The sequence below is a fragment of the Accipiter gentilis genome, chromosome 5 (assembly GCF_929443795.1).
Source record: "Accipiter gentilis chromosome 5, bAccGen1.1, whole genome shotgun sequence".
Taxonomy (NCBI): Eukaryota; Metazoa; Chordata; class Aves; order Accipitriformes; family Accipitridae; genus Astur; species Astur gentilis.
The window spans coordinates 37,746,338-37,765,088 of NC_064884.1; the positions used below are offsets into that span (position 1 = coordinate 37,746,338).

Here is an 18,751-nt window from a genome sequence, read left to right on the forward strand (position 1 = left end):
ATGCACCTCAGCTTCATGGAACCCTCTTCTTCCCCTGCTCTTGCACATTCCACTTATTTTCCTGTTTGTTTAAATTAGACATAAAAGCAAGTCCCACATGACACAAGAATTCTACACGAATATTGCAGAATACCTACATAAGTAATTTCTTTCATTGATTTAAACCCTTAAGGTCTATTCAATGGATTTTTAAAAAAACTAAATAGGGCAGACTGCCCTGGCACCAGTCAATGTAATTTAACACAAATTCATAGGAGAGGATTGATCTTACTGAGCTTATCTCTAATACGGTTTACAAATACTGACTCTTAGTGCATTAACTTAGGCCCTCTTTGCTCTGAAAGATATTTTTATACCTACTCTCATACCAGATGGGCACCCAAGTATTTTATAAAAGATGGCAGAAAAATCACATTATATAAAGTTGGGAAGAGGCAGACTAATATCAAAACAGAAAAAAAAGAGGACAAAAGTAATGAATTTGCCTGAACCAATCTCGTATTTCATGACCTCATCATGCAGAAGCTGCCTATCTATTTCACAACAAGCAATAAATATTAAAATGAAATTTTTTTGCATGTCTTATCAAAAGCTTCCAATATCAATTGCTTTCACAAATGTTTTCTCCTGCAAGCAGCGAATACCTCTTCATCAATCTTTTATCAAAAGCAATCTCGTTCTGATTTCAGTCTTATCAGAAAAACTTCTCTCTCCCCTTTGTTGTTTTTTGTTGGTTTTTTTTTTTTTTCCTTTCTTGGCAGAAGGTACATGAATATCATTTTACACTTGACTGTGGCTGCTTCTCCATCGATCAGGAAATAAAAAGTAAGTCTGAAGGATATGTCATGACCCTGCAGAACTCCAAACAACAGAAACATATGTAATGATTCCACTGTGCCCGATAGTGACAAAGGAGGAAAGCACGTGTGCACACGCACATGAATGTGTTAATATTCCTTCTTCCAAGGAATGCTTCCATTGCCAAATATTTCTAAGAAGAGAAAGTGAAGATTTAACAGAGGACTTGATTTCCAGATCCCTTCCTGACATGTCCATCGAGCTTGAAAGAGGATACACGTTCCCAAAACACCAATGCAGCACAGAGCTTGGGCTTTCAGCCTCGCTTGTCGCGTGGGAGGCACATGGCAGGGTTTTGGTAGCAGAGCCTGTGGTGGGGAGCTGTGCAGGGAGAGGCCGTCAGCTGCCCCGTGCCAGTCACTGCTGAGCCCAGCCACCTCTGGAACCGGTGACTGCAACACACGGTGTGCCAGAAGGGCAGCCAGGCAGGTTAGCAGGCGGTACCCCAGCACCCCAGCTCCAACCTATTTATGAAAAACCTGCAGCCACCAGGGTGAGGAAGACGCTCGTGGAGACAGGTTGCTGGAGGCCAGTGGCTGAGGAGACAGCTGGAGATGTGCTGCTGAAGGTGCTGCGGTGGAAACACAGCCAGAGGCACTCTTTGACAGAAGGTGTCCATGCCAAAGGGAGTTATTCATAGGGGACGTCAGCCCACAGGCAAGCCATGCCAAGGAGGGGAGACCCCTGAGGGACTACAGCCCATTGGGCACCCCACACCGGGGAGGGACACATCATAGGGACTGAAGCCAACCCACGCCAGACAGAGACACTAAGAACGAAGCAGAGGCAAAGGGAAAGCAGCAAGGAGTGTCAGACAGAACCCATTATGTTCTTGACTCCAACCCCCTGCGCTGCCCATCGCCTCACCAAGACCGGGAGGGACTGAGCATAACTTGCAGTGAAAATAAGGGGAAGTCAGACTAGGAAGGGAGAGGCAAGGTGTTTACTTAAGTGTTTGTTTATTTGTTTATGTTTTTTTTTTTTTACTCAATACCCAACTTAGTGATCAGAAGTTTCTGTTGATGGACAATAAATTAAATTTAGTAAAAATTCTGAGTCCAAAATGTTTTGCCTTCAAGACTTGCTTGACCTCTTTGAGCCCATAATGTGTTGAGAACTATTCAGTCTGAAGGCTCATTTCAAACATCACCTAAGACTATGGGAGAAGAAAACATTCTGAACAAATATGATATGTCTTCTGCTCCTAAACCAGGACAGCAACCAAGGTTTCAATATATCTGGACAAGATCCTCAGTTTGTACAAATAAATGTCATTCCAAAAGTGTCACAGCACACTGAGGCCAACGTACAGTGACAGAGCTCCAGAACAGAGTGAGCTGCTGCAGTGAAAAAAATTTGAATATATAACAGTTTCCATGGTAGAGAGGAAGAGGCTGCAAAATTCCCCACTTCTGCCTCCTGTGAGAAGAAAACCACCACAATAACCATAAATAAAACCATCTTAAGAGAAAAAGAATAAAACAGTTACAAATTAAATTAAATCCATGGGCAGATGACTGGAGGTTTGTGCCCACTCCCCCCCAGGTGCTATGTAGGTGTTTGCTTCATAAGAATGGTTGTGCATCAGGGTTGCTCCTGCCCCTCACAGACAGAATCTTGTCATGAATATCCCAGACAGAGGAGCACTATGGTGACAAAGTGCTTTCTTTAGATGAATCCATAAATGAAATTTATAGATGTAGAGACAACCTATACCTAAGCTGCTCCAACCAGCTTCTCAGCTCCTGGCTGGCGAGGAGAAAAAATTCATGGTAGGAAAGCATTAAGCTGAATCACAGGAGAAACAATCCCCGTGGCAGGATCATCACAGATCCCCACCTTGTCATGATGTCTTCTCACACAAGCCATACATATGTGAGCACAGATGAAGACAGGCAGGAGGACTCAGTCAGTAGGCACATAAACTGCTGGGGTTTAAGAACATGTTTTGACTTGATCCCACTCAGCACAAAAGTGGCAGACTTGTAGTGTGTCAAGAGAACGCTGGAGAAAAACTGATGATTTGTCAGTGTCGACTCTGGGGTGAAAGATTCCAGAGAGAGAGAGAGGGCTATAGAGTTATGAGTGGCACACAGAAGGTGATGAAAGAATGATTATTCAGTCTTAAGTAGTAAGGAAGCATACGATGAAAATGCCAGGTATAACATAGGATAAAGGCTGTAATTTTTCATACAAAATTTTATATTTTGGCTGTAGCTGCCTTGTCTCAAGGTGCAGGGAGGTTGGCAAGGGCAGGGGGTGTTTGAGAGGTAGAAGATCACCAGCAGACAGGGAAGTAGATAATTTATCTTTTAAAAACAGCAGTTTGTGAGGACTCTTTCCTGTTATGCTATTTACATTTATCCCTGGTGTTTTTTTTTAAACTATTCCTGTTTCTGACAGGATGCCTACAGGATGGGTTGGCTGATTTGGTAAAGCCTTTTCTTCCTAGGTGAGGTGTTGGTAATGTAAAAGAAGAAAAATTTCTCTTTGCAGAGAAAGCTTAAATATGCCAAATGCAAACATTTAACATTTTCATCATGTTTCTGATGAAAAGCGGAAAAATTTTGCTCACTGGAGGCTGGAGGCAAAGTGCATATGATGCTTTCTCATCTGGAAGTTATCAGTAGCTATCAGGTTAAGGCTCAAGCTGAAGTTTTCCACCATTTCTTCCTAAGGCAAATCTCTCAAAATGCCTTTCCTTTTGATTTTCTCCTGTAACATGGCCTCAGTAGCAGATTTTGCAATCAATGAAGAAGGCCTCCAAGATCTGAGCAATGAAAGTAAATATAATAATTTTTTAAGAAACTAATGTCTTTGTAGATAACGTGAAAAGAAGCAGATTAGTCACTAAAACACTATTCCATTTTTCTGCTGACAGTAAATGAAAGAAAACCTATTTCTTACAATATTTCTTTTCAAATCACATTATTTAAGAATATAGAAGATGCATTTTTATTACGATCCTTAAATTACTGCAAGATCCAAAATGGTAATGCCTTGTGCTTAAGAAGGCTTTAGTGTTTTAAACTACTACTAGAAAGATAATCTATCATTGTATACAGAACAGAAAGAGTGGTGGAGCCTACTGATATTGAGGTTTGTATATGAGAATTGTCATGGTAAATATGCTTTGCAATACTGAAAGGCATGATGACATCTTTTTTTTAAGGAGGGAGAAAATTTGCCAAATGCCTGTAATTTTTGAACATTAATGTATGGATATGCAGAGGATAATTATTACTCTAGCAGGCATGTCAGTCTGAAAGAAAGAGGTCTCTAATTAAGAACACAAGCATTTTTTTGTCTTGTTTTGTTTCAACTCAAGTTTTTCAAATAATCTTGAGGTACCAGCTATAATTGCATACAAAGTCCTACAAGAACATAAGCTACAACTGTGCATCATAAATACATGTCACCAATACAGTTTGCAATAATAATTCTCAAACCTAGAGAGAAACAAAGAATGGAAAGATTCCTGTTATCTGTTTTGAAAACTCAAGAAGCTAATTGCTACTACACATTGATTCACATTTGTTTTATTTTTTTCATAGGGATGAGTTAGTAAACATGCAAAAGCATTTAATGAAAATGTCCTATAGGCTGATGGCTTATTATGGAAGTTCCTCAACAACAGTCATTATTATGCTCTGGATTACATTTTTCATAATATAATGCTACATTGTAAGTATTTGGAATAATTCTATTTCTGGCAGAATTCTGCCTAAGAATCAATTTTCAGGGAAAAATCTCAGCTTAAAGAACTCAGATACTTGTAAGAATTAGACTAAAAAAAATATATTTTTTTTTCCATCATTAGAAAAAGTTCTGATGATAATGAACCGGGTGGTGATGGTACAAAAACTCAGTAACTGGCACGGGATATTGGACTATGAATGTGAGAAAAAGGCTGAGAGCCTAATGATACGTGAAGTTCAATAAAGAAGTTGTCAGACAAGGACAATGGGATTTGAAGAAAAAGCTTGGGCACACGGCCACAGGGAGAGAATCCATGAGTAGACAGGGACTTGACTCCAAATGAGAGAAAAGGGAGAACCACCCCAAGGTCAGACTGAAAAGGAAATGACAGAAATAGTCATGATCAAAGAAAACAAAAAAGTTAAAGGCCACTGGAGCATGTTTCTTTCTTTAAATTGCAATGGAAGCTGGAACCTGCAACCTCTGTTGTTAGAAAATATAAATGAAACTAGGTGGCAAAGTACTCAACTTCCCTCCCAAGTTGGACCAGGGATGATTGTAACCTACTGCAAACATTGGTTACTCTGTTAGCTCATATGGCAAAGGTCTGTGTGGTGTATCACTGATTCCAAATCTGCTGCTTATTTCCAGTATTTTTTTTTTTTAATTTTCAAGCCTGGTAAAGGCTATAATTATTGACTTAAATTACATAACTACATATTTTTTTTTCCTACAGGTTCTCTGCTTCATTTAGTGACAGAATCATCTGCAAGATTGTGAAGGAGGTTCTTATTCAAAAGACCAAAGAAATATCTTTCATTTCTGTAAATAGAAGGGGATTGAGCGAACAAGTGTATGAACACCAAAAGTTCTCTTAACAAAAACACAAAAGAATGCTGCCTTAAAAGTACTTGTTATGGTAAGTTAACTTAAGTTTCAAAGGCGTTCTTTAATTGGGTCTTCCAAATTTTCTATGTGTTTATCTTGAGACTTAAACACTGTGCAATAAATAATTCTTGGAAGTCAAATTATTGTGCAGCAAGTTGGAAAAAAAAGAAGAGCCTACCTTTATGAAAACCCAACTATTCTGTACAAAACAGCAGCCTAGCTGTGTCATTAAAGGTTATATCATAAACCATGGGGACCATCTAAAAGGAGGTCTAAAAATCTAGTTTTCTTCTAATACTTACTAGGTTATAGTACATTATTCTGTTCCTTCTTTATTCCAAGACAAACGCATCTTGACAGAAATTATGTCTTCTTTTCCTTCTGCATTACTTGGCCATCCCTTGCTGAGACCAGACAGGCTAGAATGTTTTTAATGCTTGTATGAATGACGGCAAAAAAAGCTTATTTAGGGTAATAGCTATGATGGACACTTTCCTGTTTGTGTTTGAAACTGATTACGACAGTGGTAATTTCAAGTTTGTCTGTTTTACTCAGGATATTGAATGGATCTGAAAAAAAAAAAATAACAAAAAAACTTTGCCATGCATAAGAAAAAGCTGTTTGGTTTTTGACGCATCATAGTTATCTGAGATACATTATTTATGCTATTTTATTTGCTAGATGGTCATATTTAGAAGGATGTTCTTTCTACAGGGCTTCAGCTGTTGCCACATTGGTATGGAATTCGACGTAGCAGAACATACAAATTGTCATCACATAATACATTAGCAGCAAAGATGGTCATATCTCCATATACCCAGAGTAAACAAAAGAGACAACATGCAGTTGGCTAAACTCAATCCATCATGGGAACCTTCAGAATGTTACAAAAATAAAATCTGGTTCTGAAGTATTGCTCTAACACTTTACATAGCAATTATCATTTTGGTCTCTGAAGAGAGAGCTTTAATCATGAAGGAAGAGCTAAATATCTTTTTTTTTTTTTTTTTTTTTTTTTAATACAACAAACCCAACAAGTAAACCCACCTGTGCCATGAAGAAAAGAAGGACTAAAGCCTGATTTCCTAAGAATTTTGGTTCCACATCCCATTGATGCTACTTTAACAACTACAATTTCCCTGCGCGTTCTTGTGATGGCTTTCCCTGCTTGTCTTCCACTCTGTAAGGTCATCACCACATCCACAGATCTTGCTGCATTTCTCTGAGCTCCCTCATACATCCCTGGGCCCCACCAGTTGGCAGAACATACCGTGGCTGCCTCAGAGCCGCACAGGCTGAGCAGCTGGTCCTGCTGCCAGAAGGAGCGGGTGGCAGCTGAGGTCTGCCTGTCCTCTCCTCAGTGGGGACACTTACTTGCTTTTTTCTTTTCTACTGAAAAACTGATTTTCACGATTTATTCTCTTTAAATCCCTGAGATTCTTACCTTCCTGTCAAGTTTGGCTGATACTGCCCATCAGTTTAGAAAGTTAATATGAGAGCACAGACAAGCAGTTGAACAGGCAGATGTGCACACAAAGGTAATGCAATAACAATTAACTGTACTTCCTTAGAAAACAAGCTTGAAAATTATAGTCCAATGACAGCAAAGCTGTAATTTATCTTCAACAGTAGCTAAAGAGGAGACAGGAGGGTCTACTGCTTTTCAGAAAGCTATTTCTAGGGATATTAGTGACTGATTGCACTTTGCATTATAACAGCTGGGTGTCTTAATTTGTTATGTCAAGTGTTTGTTAGTTCTCTAATTACGACACCATGCTCCACAATGTGATGCATTTATATATATTTTTTATATGTCATACAATGTACAACTCTATTTCCTTATGCTCCCTGTGACTTTCCCCAAACTGACATGACATCTTATGGGGTAATCTATAATCAGTAAATGAATACTAAATAAACAAAACAAACTTAGAAGGTTAAAGCATGCTAGGCCTCCTGTTTTCAAAAAAAGCAACAACCTAGCCCTTGTGCTGACGCATAATATATACAGTTTAGAAAATACAGAATCAAGCATGGTAAATCCCTAAGCTACTAGACACTGCTTTATGCTTGGGGGATTTATGCAAACACTGTGTGGGATGGAGAAGGGAACTGAAAGGAGGAGGAATACAGGAGGGAGTATGGCAGAATTTCACAATATCCTGTAAGGCAATGTCAGCTTTAATGCTTCTACACTTGGAAGCTGTGAGGGACTGTTTTGAATGTCATACCTGGGCACAAGCCCTTCCTCTAGCCCAAACGTTATCATGTCCATGGTACGTGAATGCATCCTTGTGTTGAGGATACACGACTTTAGCCCAGGGGTAAGCTGATGCGTTCTGTATGCCTGTCTGTATACATGTCGTAAGGCAACCCAAGGGCAGCTGTAGTCACCACACAGAGGTATAGCACCATAAATTACATTTGCTTTTAACAGTAATGTCAGCTGACTTTGTTCTGAGATGACTTCAGACTCAATAGAGGCTTGCACATAAGGAAGAACAGCAAAGTCCAAATACCTTTTGGAGCTGAAAAGGATGTGTCCTGTATCCAGATTATACAGAATAGTGAAACAAGGTAAAGCAGCAGAGTAGCTTTAGCCAGCATATATTCACCTAACTACCAACACACAGTATAAATAGTTCTCAATATCTCCCGAGCATTTTCTAGGTAGCACGATCCAATCTGGGGACATGAATTTTGGGTCTGTTGCACTATTGTTCACAGGCACTATTTCCTTCTATTCCAGCCCTCCCCTACACAGGATTTTTTCTATTGCCCAGTGCTAGTATTAATTCAGATTGGAATCAAGACACTTCAATATAAGGGATCCTATCTGGTTTTTTCGTATCTTGGTTTATATTGTTGCAGTTAGTAATATTTATTCCCTTTTTTGTTCTCCTTGACACACGTTATTGTTTTTCTATTCAAGGACAAACTCAGCAAAACTATGTTATTTTCATATTTAAAACTGTAATACTCTAGCTAGCAAGATCCACCAAAAAGAGAGTTCTTAGCTCAAGATGTGATCACTCCTTTCAACAAAAGTAAAAAAAAAAAACATTAATTGATCCAAATGTTGCATTAGCAGCTTTCAGCAATAACAAAGTAGCTCATGGCTGATTTGATATCCAGAGGGAGGGAGAAAGAGGGAAGAGGCCTGAATAATACTTAAGAAAGTGATTTTCATTATAATCTAAGCTGGAAAAAAAAAGTGGGAAGGTTACTAGAGGCATTTCCATAGGCTGACTTATTTCTTAGATATCATGATCACCCCGGTGAGGTCTTTAGTTAGTTGACTGAGCAGTTATCTAATTTTACACACAAGGATAGCAGATTTTTGTCTCAGCAAAGAAAGAAGCACAACTGGATAAACATATATTTATGTATGCTTCAGATCTTAAAATAACTTCACTGCCTTCCTGTTCACACAATTCTGTTTGACTTAAATGTAATATATACAGAATACAAAATCTAAGCAGGGAAAAAGTTGTTCTGGATCAGTTTCTTACTAGCAAAGAAAGTGATGGCATTGAAGACATAATTCAGTTCAACGGTCAATTTTGATGTTTATTTTTGTCAGTACTTGAATCCAAGGAACAGATTTGTTGAGACAACAAAGTTTAAAGAATTATGAATGCTAGTTTATAGAGGAAAAGAGGGTGGAATATTAAAAAAATAGTAAAGAACATCCAACAGATCATAAATAGATGTCACAGCAGTTTGATACAGAAGTTTAGAAAAAAGGAAAACTCACAAAGATCAAAGAGTAGTTTCATAAGAAAATGCAGTAAGAGATAAGGGATAAAAGCTTTAGAAGTCTGTAGTGCAAATGGGAAATGAGGGGACGAAGTAGAAAGTGATGTGACTAAACAGAAACCTATACGCATTGTGCTATACAATCACTACTTTGGAACGTCATGACACAGCCTTTTCGTTATTTCAGGTACTCTGATGTAACAAGCTGCCAAAAAATGGTAATTATGTCACAGAGATAGAGGGCAGAAGCTAAGTCCCGGCAGATGTTCAGGCTGAGTGTATACACTGTGGAAGCACCCCGTTTCTGCAATGACGCATCAGCATTGTGGGTCTGAGCCAATCTTCACCAACTGGTCTTGGACCCAGTATCTTCTCCTCTCTGTATAAACAGCATAGACCTACCCAGTCCAATCTTTATGTAAACATATAAAAAATGCTTCTTCTTCTCTTTGGAAATGTCATTCTCATTCTTCCTTAATTCACAGATTTCTTTCCCCAGTATTCATTCCTTTTCTTTTGCTCATGGCTCACCTGCTTCCCATTTCTTCTTTTCACTGGTGAAGATCTGAATTTTGCCATCTTAATTCATTCCTGCAGTTCTAATATATAGCATCACATAAAATTTGCATAACTCTCTGACCTTCTTAGAGTTTTTTCAGTGAGGATTTGGATCTGTATTTTAGGCATCATGAAGTTTGTTGACATCCATATTTAAAGGATTTGGTTAAGTGTAGCATTAGTCCGAGTTGTCTCCTCCACTCTCTCTTTTTTTGAGGAAGTGAAACACTTTCTTCTTAGTTAGTTTCCTTCAGTTTTCCTCACTTTTCAAGACTGATTATCTTCTGCTCTGCATGTGCCAATAGAGGATCCACAGAGGAATGTAACTTAATATGGATATTTGTGGATGAAGACAAACATTGATAAATGTACTTCTACCTACCAAATGTCACTGCAACGTGGACAATGTAAGTCAGTACTGGTACTAGTTGAAATAATTTTTGCATATAATTATATGTAGAGATATAGGCACCCAAGAGCTCTATAAACTTTTCCAGTCTCTGATGTAAATCAAATACCTAAATGTTTAATTGACTGCTCAAGAAGAATCAAGTAAATTTATAGCACCAACAGAGGAATTTTCAGTTCCTGGACCAATTAATAGGTTTCTCTCAGCTATATCCAGGACTATATTAGTGACATATGGTATTTTTAATTTTAATATATTATTTCTCCCATTTATAACCAGACTAAATATAACTGAATACAACATGAAGATACTAGATCAAAATGTACTTCCCCTTAATAAACTCTTACTACAAACTGGGCTGGCAGATATATCAGAAAGGGAATTCCTGAAATAGAGTATTGAAAATGATTGGCCAAAGTAGCCTCTTTATCAGTCAAATCTGCTCTGAGACTGACATAATGATGAAGAGGATATGAGAAATAAGGAAATAATTTCTATATCCACATCCATGTTCTAGCCCACAGTCAGATAAATGATAGAATTTGATGGCATAATTAATGTATATTTTTTTGAAAACCATTTGGAATCTAACTCATATGTTATTCATACACATTTTGCATGTTTTGTGCATGTAAGCATAATTTATAGATGCATGATGCTACCTCCACAATTTAGTCTGTGAAGATGTATTCACTAAAGTTACCTTGATGCCTCTTCTGATTTCTTATCTAATATAATTGAAAACCACTGTCCAAAGGTAAATAAGAAGATATTTTCAGCTGTAAACACTGCAAATTTAATTAGTAAATATTATTAATTTAATGTATCTGTCATGCAGTAGCAAACTAGTATGGATTTCAGCTGTTTTCCATGTTTTGCAAAAGCTTTACTAGTAGTATTCCTCCAATAAAATTTTATCAGAGGATTCCACAGTCAACAGGAATAATCACTTTATTTAAAATACACTCCCTTGTTCAATGGTGAAATGACAGCAGGACTTGAAAAAGAAGTGGGCAAAAAATTAAACAAATAGCACTTAATATTGATGTAAAAAGTAATGAGAGAAGCGAAAGATATAAAATTAAATTTATTTCATGGGGAAATAAGCAGGGGTTTAAAAAGTATTTTGGAATAAAAAAAGAATTTGAAGAGTGACTTAAGTCCAATTATAGATACAGACAGAAAAAATTTATTAATAATGCAGAAGTGCAGAAAATATTTTTTCTCTCCTTTTGTAGAGAAGAATGAAGGAGTAACTACATCATATAAGGATGAAGAAGGAAATTCCATCCTATCAGCATCTAAGGATGATGTTGAAACACCTATAAGCAATTTAAAATATCAAAAGACTTGGGTAGTCTAGGTTCAAGGATTCTAATGAAGCAGACAGTGAAGATCTCTGACTTCCTTATGTTAATTTCTGCTTAAGTGTGAGACACTCTATTTTGTAATGCTGAAAATGAGTAGGCAAGATAACCTGCTTGCTCCAGTATAAGACAGGTAGCTGGTTTTCAATCCAGAGAAAAAGAAATACGAAAGTTTACAACGGATGTACTTTAATTCAAAGCTTTAAAAAGATGGGTACTATTCATTTGGGTCAACAAGACTTTATGGAAAAGTAAGTCCTGCCAAACGAAACATTTCATTTTTTAAGATAGAAATGAGCAGTTTGGCTAAGAAAGATAACTTCTTTTGCCAGCAACACTAACTTAAGCAGTTGCCTCTCCTCCTTACCCTCAGCCTGTTGCAGAGCTGTTCCAGCATCCCAGCTGCTGTTCCAGCACAGCCTGTGAAGCTGCCCTGCGAACAGGATGGGAGACTTAATCTACATCTGAAATAACACCTCCCCCCTCATTTTTAAACTCTTCCACACTTCTTTCTCCAGTTCAATGATAGTTACATAAATCTTAATGAAAGGCACGGAGCTGCACGACAAAGGTAGGAATGAGAGACTGAAGGTGAAAAGGTACATTGCTATGAGCTAAAATTGCCACAAAGCCTCCATTTCCTGGAATTATCACCTAGCTGATTTACAGCAATAAAATGCTGTTGTGAGGATCCATTATCAAATGAGGCTCTTCTAAGAATTTTTCCACAGTCACTGGTACTGAGCCTGATGCTTTGCAACACGTTTTAGTCAATAGTATGTGAATAAATATGCAATCATATGTGTACAGCTTTAATCTCAATTATTTTTATGATATTGAAATATAGGAAGGATGCAGGGGAGAGGTACAAAACAGATTCAGCTGGTGGAAAAAATTGCAAACAACTTAAAATAAGGGAGTTCAATCCACTCAACTCTTCAAAATAAAGCTGATATATGACTTGATTGCATAAGGCAGAAATATCAAATTCAGAATATGTTGAGAAGTCATTCAAGCCATAGAGCTTAACAAGAGAAAGACAGGGAAAACTAATGGTTCTTACATTAATTGGTTCCATATCTTAAGAGCCACTCTGTGAAGAAGTTAGCAGCCAGACTGTAAAAATGAAAGGCTCATTTTAATCACACTTTAGATTTACACTAGTATTTGCTTCAGTGACTTTTATGGAATTGTCAACACTGGTGAATACCTGATAATCCAAATCTTCAAAACCAGGTCTATAGAAATTCTTGCTAAGCTGTTAAAGAGAAAAGATACAAATGTCATCATAATTAGATGAACCTTTTTTCTTTTAAAGGAAGGATTGCCTCTAAATATGGAATGTAAGTGCACCTGTTTCAGACATATATATATATGTCTATATATATATAGCCAACTTTACGTAAACTTTTTCAGTATTACATATCTTTCTTGATAAAGCCAGAGACATTTTAATATTTTATAATTTCCCATAATGCTGGTAATTAACAGAAAAAAAATCAAATAGATGGATGCCTTTATACAAATGTCAGAGTCTGAAGTTTTCTTTAGTCAGTGCTGCACGGCTGTGCTTTGCTTTCCTAATTTCCTGATTGACAGCAATTACCATTCTCATGATCTCTCAATATGACCAAATTGTTGTAATTTGGTTTGGTAATGCTAACAAACAAAATCTCATGAGTCGTAACCCTATTTTTTCTGAATGATCAGCCCAACATAATTTCAGGAGGAATCCTTATCACCAGATGCCTCTGTGGGTCCTCTCAGCCCATCTGCACCCTCCCTTGCACTGCTGTGGTCCTCTCTGGACTCCGTGCTGAGGACACATAAAGAAGAAACCAGCAGAAAATGAACCTGACAAGAAAAGGAGTCCTTTTTGCTGGATTAGGGTGTTACACCAGATCACAGAGGAGTTCCACCTGCTCAAGAGGTGAGCAGTGGGAGCATGTCGCTACGAGCAGGGAAAACGGTGGGGGAAATGGGGTGAAGGGAATTGCCTAGGTCCCAGTTGGTGACAACAAGCCAAGCCATTTAACTGCTGTTTCTTACGCACGTGCTATCTGGCTTCCTCTTTCTCCCACTCATGCAACCTGCCAAGCAGCCCCTCTCTTGAGTTTGTAAACGGGTAACTTCTTATCTGTCCAGCTTAGCTTCTGGTCAGGTCAGCCATGGTTATGGGATCACTACATTGCACAGGAATCTTTTACCAGCCTCACCACAGCAAAAAGCCTTATATAGCTTCTTCCATTAAACTGAATAACGGTGCTTAATACATAGATATAATTTAACTAGATTTATAATTTTGTAAAGATCAGAGAACAATCTGATGGCAGCAATTACACTATTGCTTGTCTAAGCTCTTTAAACCATCATATGTTGTCCACTACTCACTGACAGAAGAAACAGGATAGAAATGGAATGTCTCCTATTAGAGATACATTTGAGATTTTTATTAGCTGCATTTAAATCACAGAATTAAAAAAAAGGCTAATACAGCAATAAAATCACTGGATTTTTCAGTATCACATGATGTGCAATTATCTTAAATTAGAGGTATAAACTAGGATCTGGTTACCAGTTATAAGTACCGTAAGATATCAGCAACTTACAGCTGGTATTAAAACAAAGAAACAAGAATATAATTTTGGAACTTAATTTTTTTATATATAACTCAAGACTCTCCCTGCATGAGAAACCATAGTAATATTTTTGTCCCTATCAACAACAGAGTGATTAGACAGGACACACATCTTTATTATCTGCTTCCTGAATCATTCAGTATCCCCATCCCTCTACCCCAGTATTTTAAACTGTTTTCCTGGAATTAAATGAGTTGTATATTTTGTGTAAGGGCAACAATAAATAGATCTTGTAAATGAAAAACATTTCCACACTCCTGGCATAATCCCCTGACATTTGCACTCAGCATGATTCAGCAGCAGGAGACAACACCTACACTCGGTTTGGTCCCCATATACGTAATTATACTAACACAGAGTGATTTAACACTGAGACAAAATGATCCCCAGGGCTTTCCCTAGCTAGAGGTCTCCTTGTCCCTGCAAAAGAGCAGAAGGCTCTGACTCTGTAGCATGTGTTTTTATTTACGGTGTATGTTCTTACTGATGGCCTTAGAAGTAAATTAGTCCCCACACTAAGCTCCATCCATGCTGCCACAGCTATATTAGTAGTCCCACCTGAAACAGTTTGAAGCTAGTACAGATACCTTCCTGGCTAAACTGCAACAATTCTCTAACATCTGTGGACACAATTTAATTAGGAATCCACAGGCTGTTCTACTCATTCTCTAACATGGCAGGATCCTCTTGCGTATGAGCACCAGTAGTTTCAAACAGAGACAACTTGGTCAACATGGCTCCTCCCGAACCCTGCAGGGTGGAAGATGCATGAGAGGGTAAAACGTGAAAGAACACTAGTGGCATGTGAGTGAGCTCACCTCCTGGCTTTGAATCTCTGTTCCACACTTTCTTCTTCCTTCCCACAATGCTATGGTGGAAAATATCTCACATGTATTTTTTCTAGGTTGCAGTGCCCTTATCACAACAGGATCCTGGACGATGCTTATTAAAAACACATACATCTCCAGATATCTATATAGATCACTATGCACATACTGTAAACATTTATAGACCTATTCAACCCTATGAATTCAGCAGATGCCTGACAGAAGAGAAAAGCCAAGCAGCAGTCTGAGAGGGGCTGATTATAGTCTCTCCTGTCCTTGAGTCTCAAAGACTACGATTATGAGTTACACACTAGTAAGAGACATACATCTCTGCGTGGTCTCACTGGCAGACATGACCAGGTATCTAAAGTCAGAATATACATACACTATATGTACGATTCACTTCTTTTCACCACCAAAATACTGTGAAACCTGGGCTGTAATCTGGCAAGTGCTGTGACAGACTCAGCAGATCAGGAAAAAAGAACCCAAAACCTAATCCTGCTACAACCACAGAAAACTGAAGTCAACAGAGCACAATTACTATACCTAGAATTGAGCTAGGGTGTAGAAACAGGTTCTCAAAGGTGTCAAAAAGCCCTTAATCATCATAACTTTCAGGTGTCCTCTTTTCTGTCTGCTCTAAAGATTAGTGGCAATAGTTTGTTAAAGCAAAACTTTCCCTCCCTCCAATATGCTAGTCCAATCTTTGATCAAGACCTGGAGTAGCAATGGAGATATTTAGGTTCTCGTTTCCAGGACATACTGAAGTGAACCTTAAATTATTGATTTTGGTTTCTGTGATAGTGTGTTTCCTTAGCATCAGCATGAAACATCATTTATGATTTTAATATGCCACGTTCCATACATTTTAGCCTATTTCACAGCACAGCTATGCAAAGCAGGACTGCTTTAGATATCACAATATTTAATTTCACAATGATCATGCATTACTATTTCAAGCATACTGCCAAGGAGAATTCCAGTCTAAGCATAAAATTGACTCACCTGACTTTTATCATACCAACTGATACAGATGAAATGATATTCCTCTCACCCCTCAGCTCTTTCCTTGTCTCCCCACTTCACACTCAACCCCCACAGAAAACCAAATCCCCCCACACTCCCCATTTGCCCATTTTGTAATGTTATGGCCATTCACCCGTCATTTAAAAAAAGAAGTTTGAGGTTTCCTTAATTTCATTTTTTAAACAAAAATCAAATAGAAATTGATGAATCTGGTCTGTGAGACACAAGGAAACCACCATCTGGAGCTCACTGAGATACAAAGAGATAAAGATTCCTTTCATGAAGGGTCATACTGAGGTGTAGTGCTAGCAATAAACTGTTGCTTCAGAGGCTGCCTCAAAATCTTTTATACTTTGCAAAAGAAAAAATAAAGGTTTATATATTTTCTGCCCAGTGGTACTGAAGATTAGAAGAACTATTTATTATAAGTCCTTTATGGAAGCATTAGCTTGCCACTAAAAACTATTTAGATGGTCTGATAATTCCTTTCAGGAAACAAACAAACAAAAAAACCAAACCAAACCAAACCAAACCAAACCAAAAAAAAAACAACTGGGAAATATAAGTCAAATATAATTAAACAAATAATATTTTGATATGTTGTTATGTTAAAAGATATTACCCAAAGGCAAATTCTAAACTTGTCCTTTTATTAATTGCCTAAGGACTCAAAAATATTAATGATACTTACAATGATGTACACCTTTTACATTATGTAAATCTTAGACCTCAGCTCTAATGTCCTACTTAACAGTGAGAATTGTTCTTGCCTGAGGTCCCTACTACTCAAACTTCAAGAGATTAAAAATAGCTCTCCAAACCATATAACTTTTCTTTGATATAAAAAAAACCCCTCAGCCTTTATGAAAAGGAAAAATGGCAGTAAGGAACCTGAAAAATAATGATGTCCCTCTGTTAAAAAAATGCCCTCATTTGAGACATCAGCCATTGTCTCTATTGCACTAGCTTCAGAAACTGTGACTGTGGACCTCTGCTGAAGCAGAAGTCTGTTAGGTGAGTAGAGACTTCTAGGTACATAAGCCCATTTGGAAGGATAGCAAAGTAAGCACCCTAAGTCACAGAAAACAAGAAGTTTCTTTTGAACAGTAGATGTGTCCACCTATTTCTGCTTTCTCCAAGACCCTTATTACACCAATGGTGTATGGGATAACACAGGGCAGATCAGTACCTTCTTTGTACTTTGGCAGGCTATCCTTAAATTGGAAGATGCTACCTTCAGTTACTGTTTAAAAGACTAAAAAAAAGTCTCGTTCAGAAAGGTGATGGGGAGGTTGAGCAAGGTTATTGTTTAAGAAACTTTATTTCCTCTGAAGATGCAGGAGGTAAAATGAAAGATATTCCATAAATTCAGCCCCAAGAAAACAGTATGATTTTTGCAGTACCTTTGCCAAAAACGAACTCTTTGTTTCCCATAAATTCTATTTTACAACATATGTAGATCAGCACAATGTGCACTACAAAATCAACAAATGTTGGTCATATCTAGTTTGAAACTGGATTAAAAATGCTGAGGATCTGATTAAAAATAGCCAGGAATAATTTACAGTTTTTATTAATTTTGGAGTGCGCCTGTATACTGGTTTTTTTGCAAACTACATGTGTTGTGGGGTCAGAAGACACAAACAGTCATAATGTGATGGGAGAGTTAGGTAGTACAGAAGGGTGAGTAGTTCTGGAAATTATGATCACTTCTGGGATTTCACACCACAGAAATAACATCTTCAGAGGTTAAAGTACCCAATAAAGAAAGAATTCTGAGCTTGTTGAGGAAGTAAGCAAGCTCAGCAGACACAGAAGTTTATTGAATCAAGCACAGCACTGGGAGCAAAGTAGCTTGACTTTCCCTACACACCTGAACTGTAAAACAGCACATGATGCTTACTGGAAATGTTCCTGCTTACATCTCTTATAAGCTGGTCTGCAGTCAAGAAAAACAGCTGGCACCCACAGCTCTGCCTGGTGGTCGGCTATGCTGAAAGTCAGGACTTACAGGTACCTCTCTGTTTAGGCTCTCCTTGGAGACTTAACTCTTATGGGTCTATACTAGCTTTTTGGATCAGCCGAGTATCTTCCAGGTTCTTTCCTTGAAACTGTCCAGAATCCTTATACTTCAGTTGTTATACAACCATTTTCTGCATAGGTCCTGGACATCATGCAAATAGCCACTCATTCCTGTGCTACTGGGACAGTTTGCCCATCTCCTCCACTGCAACAGCATGATTGGAATGATCCAGACTAAACCACTCATTTTTGCAAAGAACTTTTCATCATCTCACCAATCCAGTTTACAGAATGGCTTCAGAAGGAATTACACAGCTACAGCTGAGCAGGAGGTTACTGTGAGTAGGACTTCTTAGACACACCATACAGAAAATGTTTGTGCCACTACTCAAGATGCCAGTCTCTAAACCATACAGGTATCTGCTTAGCTTAGCCTCGGTTGGGACAGGTGAGCCCCATCCGATGGGTAAGAGGAATGGTACTGCTTGGAGGGGAACTAGGTATGCTCCGGGAGGAACGCTTGGAAAGACTAGACTCTAAGGTGTGTTAGGGACAGGAAAGATTAAGAGAAAAACATGGACCCAGCAAAGGAAAGAGACTGCTAAGAGGAGAAGGGAGTTGAAAAGCTTTAGAGGTGATGGAGGAAAACCCAGGTTTTTGTCACTTAGAAAACTGAGTTGGCTGACAGTAAATTGA

The 18,751-nt window shown here is 38.1% G+C and overlaps 1 protein-coding gene across 1 annotated transcript in view; it reads right to left on the minus strand.

The window, feature by feature from the left end:
* PRKN (parkin RBR E3 ubiquitin protein ligase) overlaps positions 1-18,751 on the minus strand; it is a 787,949-nt gene that overhangs the window by 538,625 nt on the left and 230,573 nt on the right. The gene's annotated exons all lie outside the window — the stretch shown is intronic.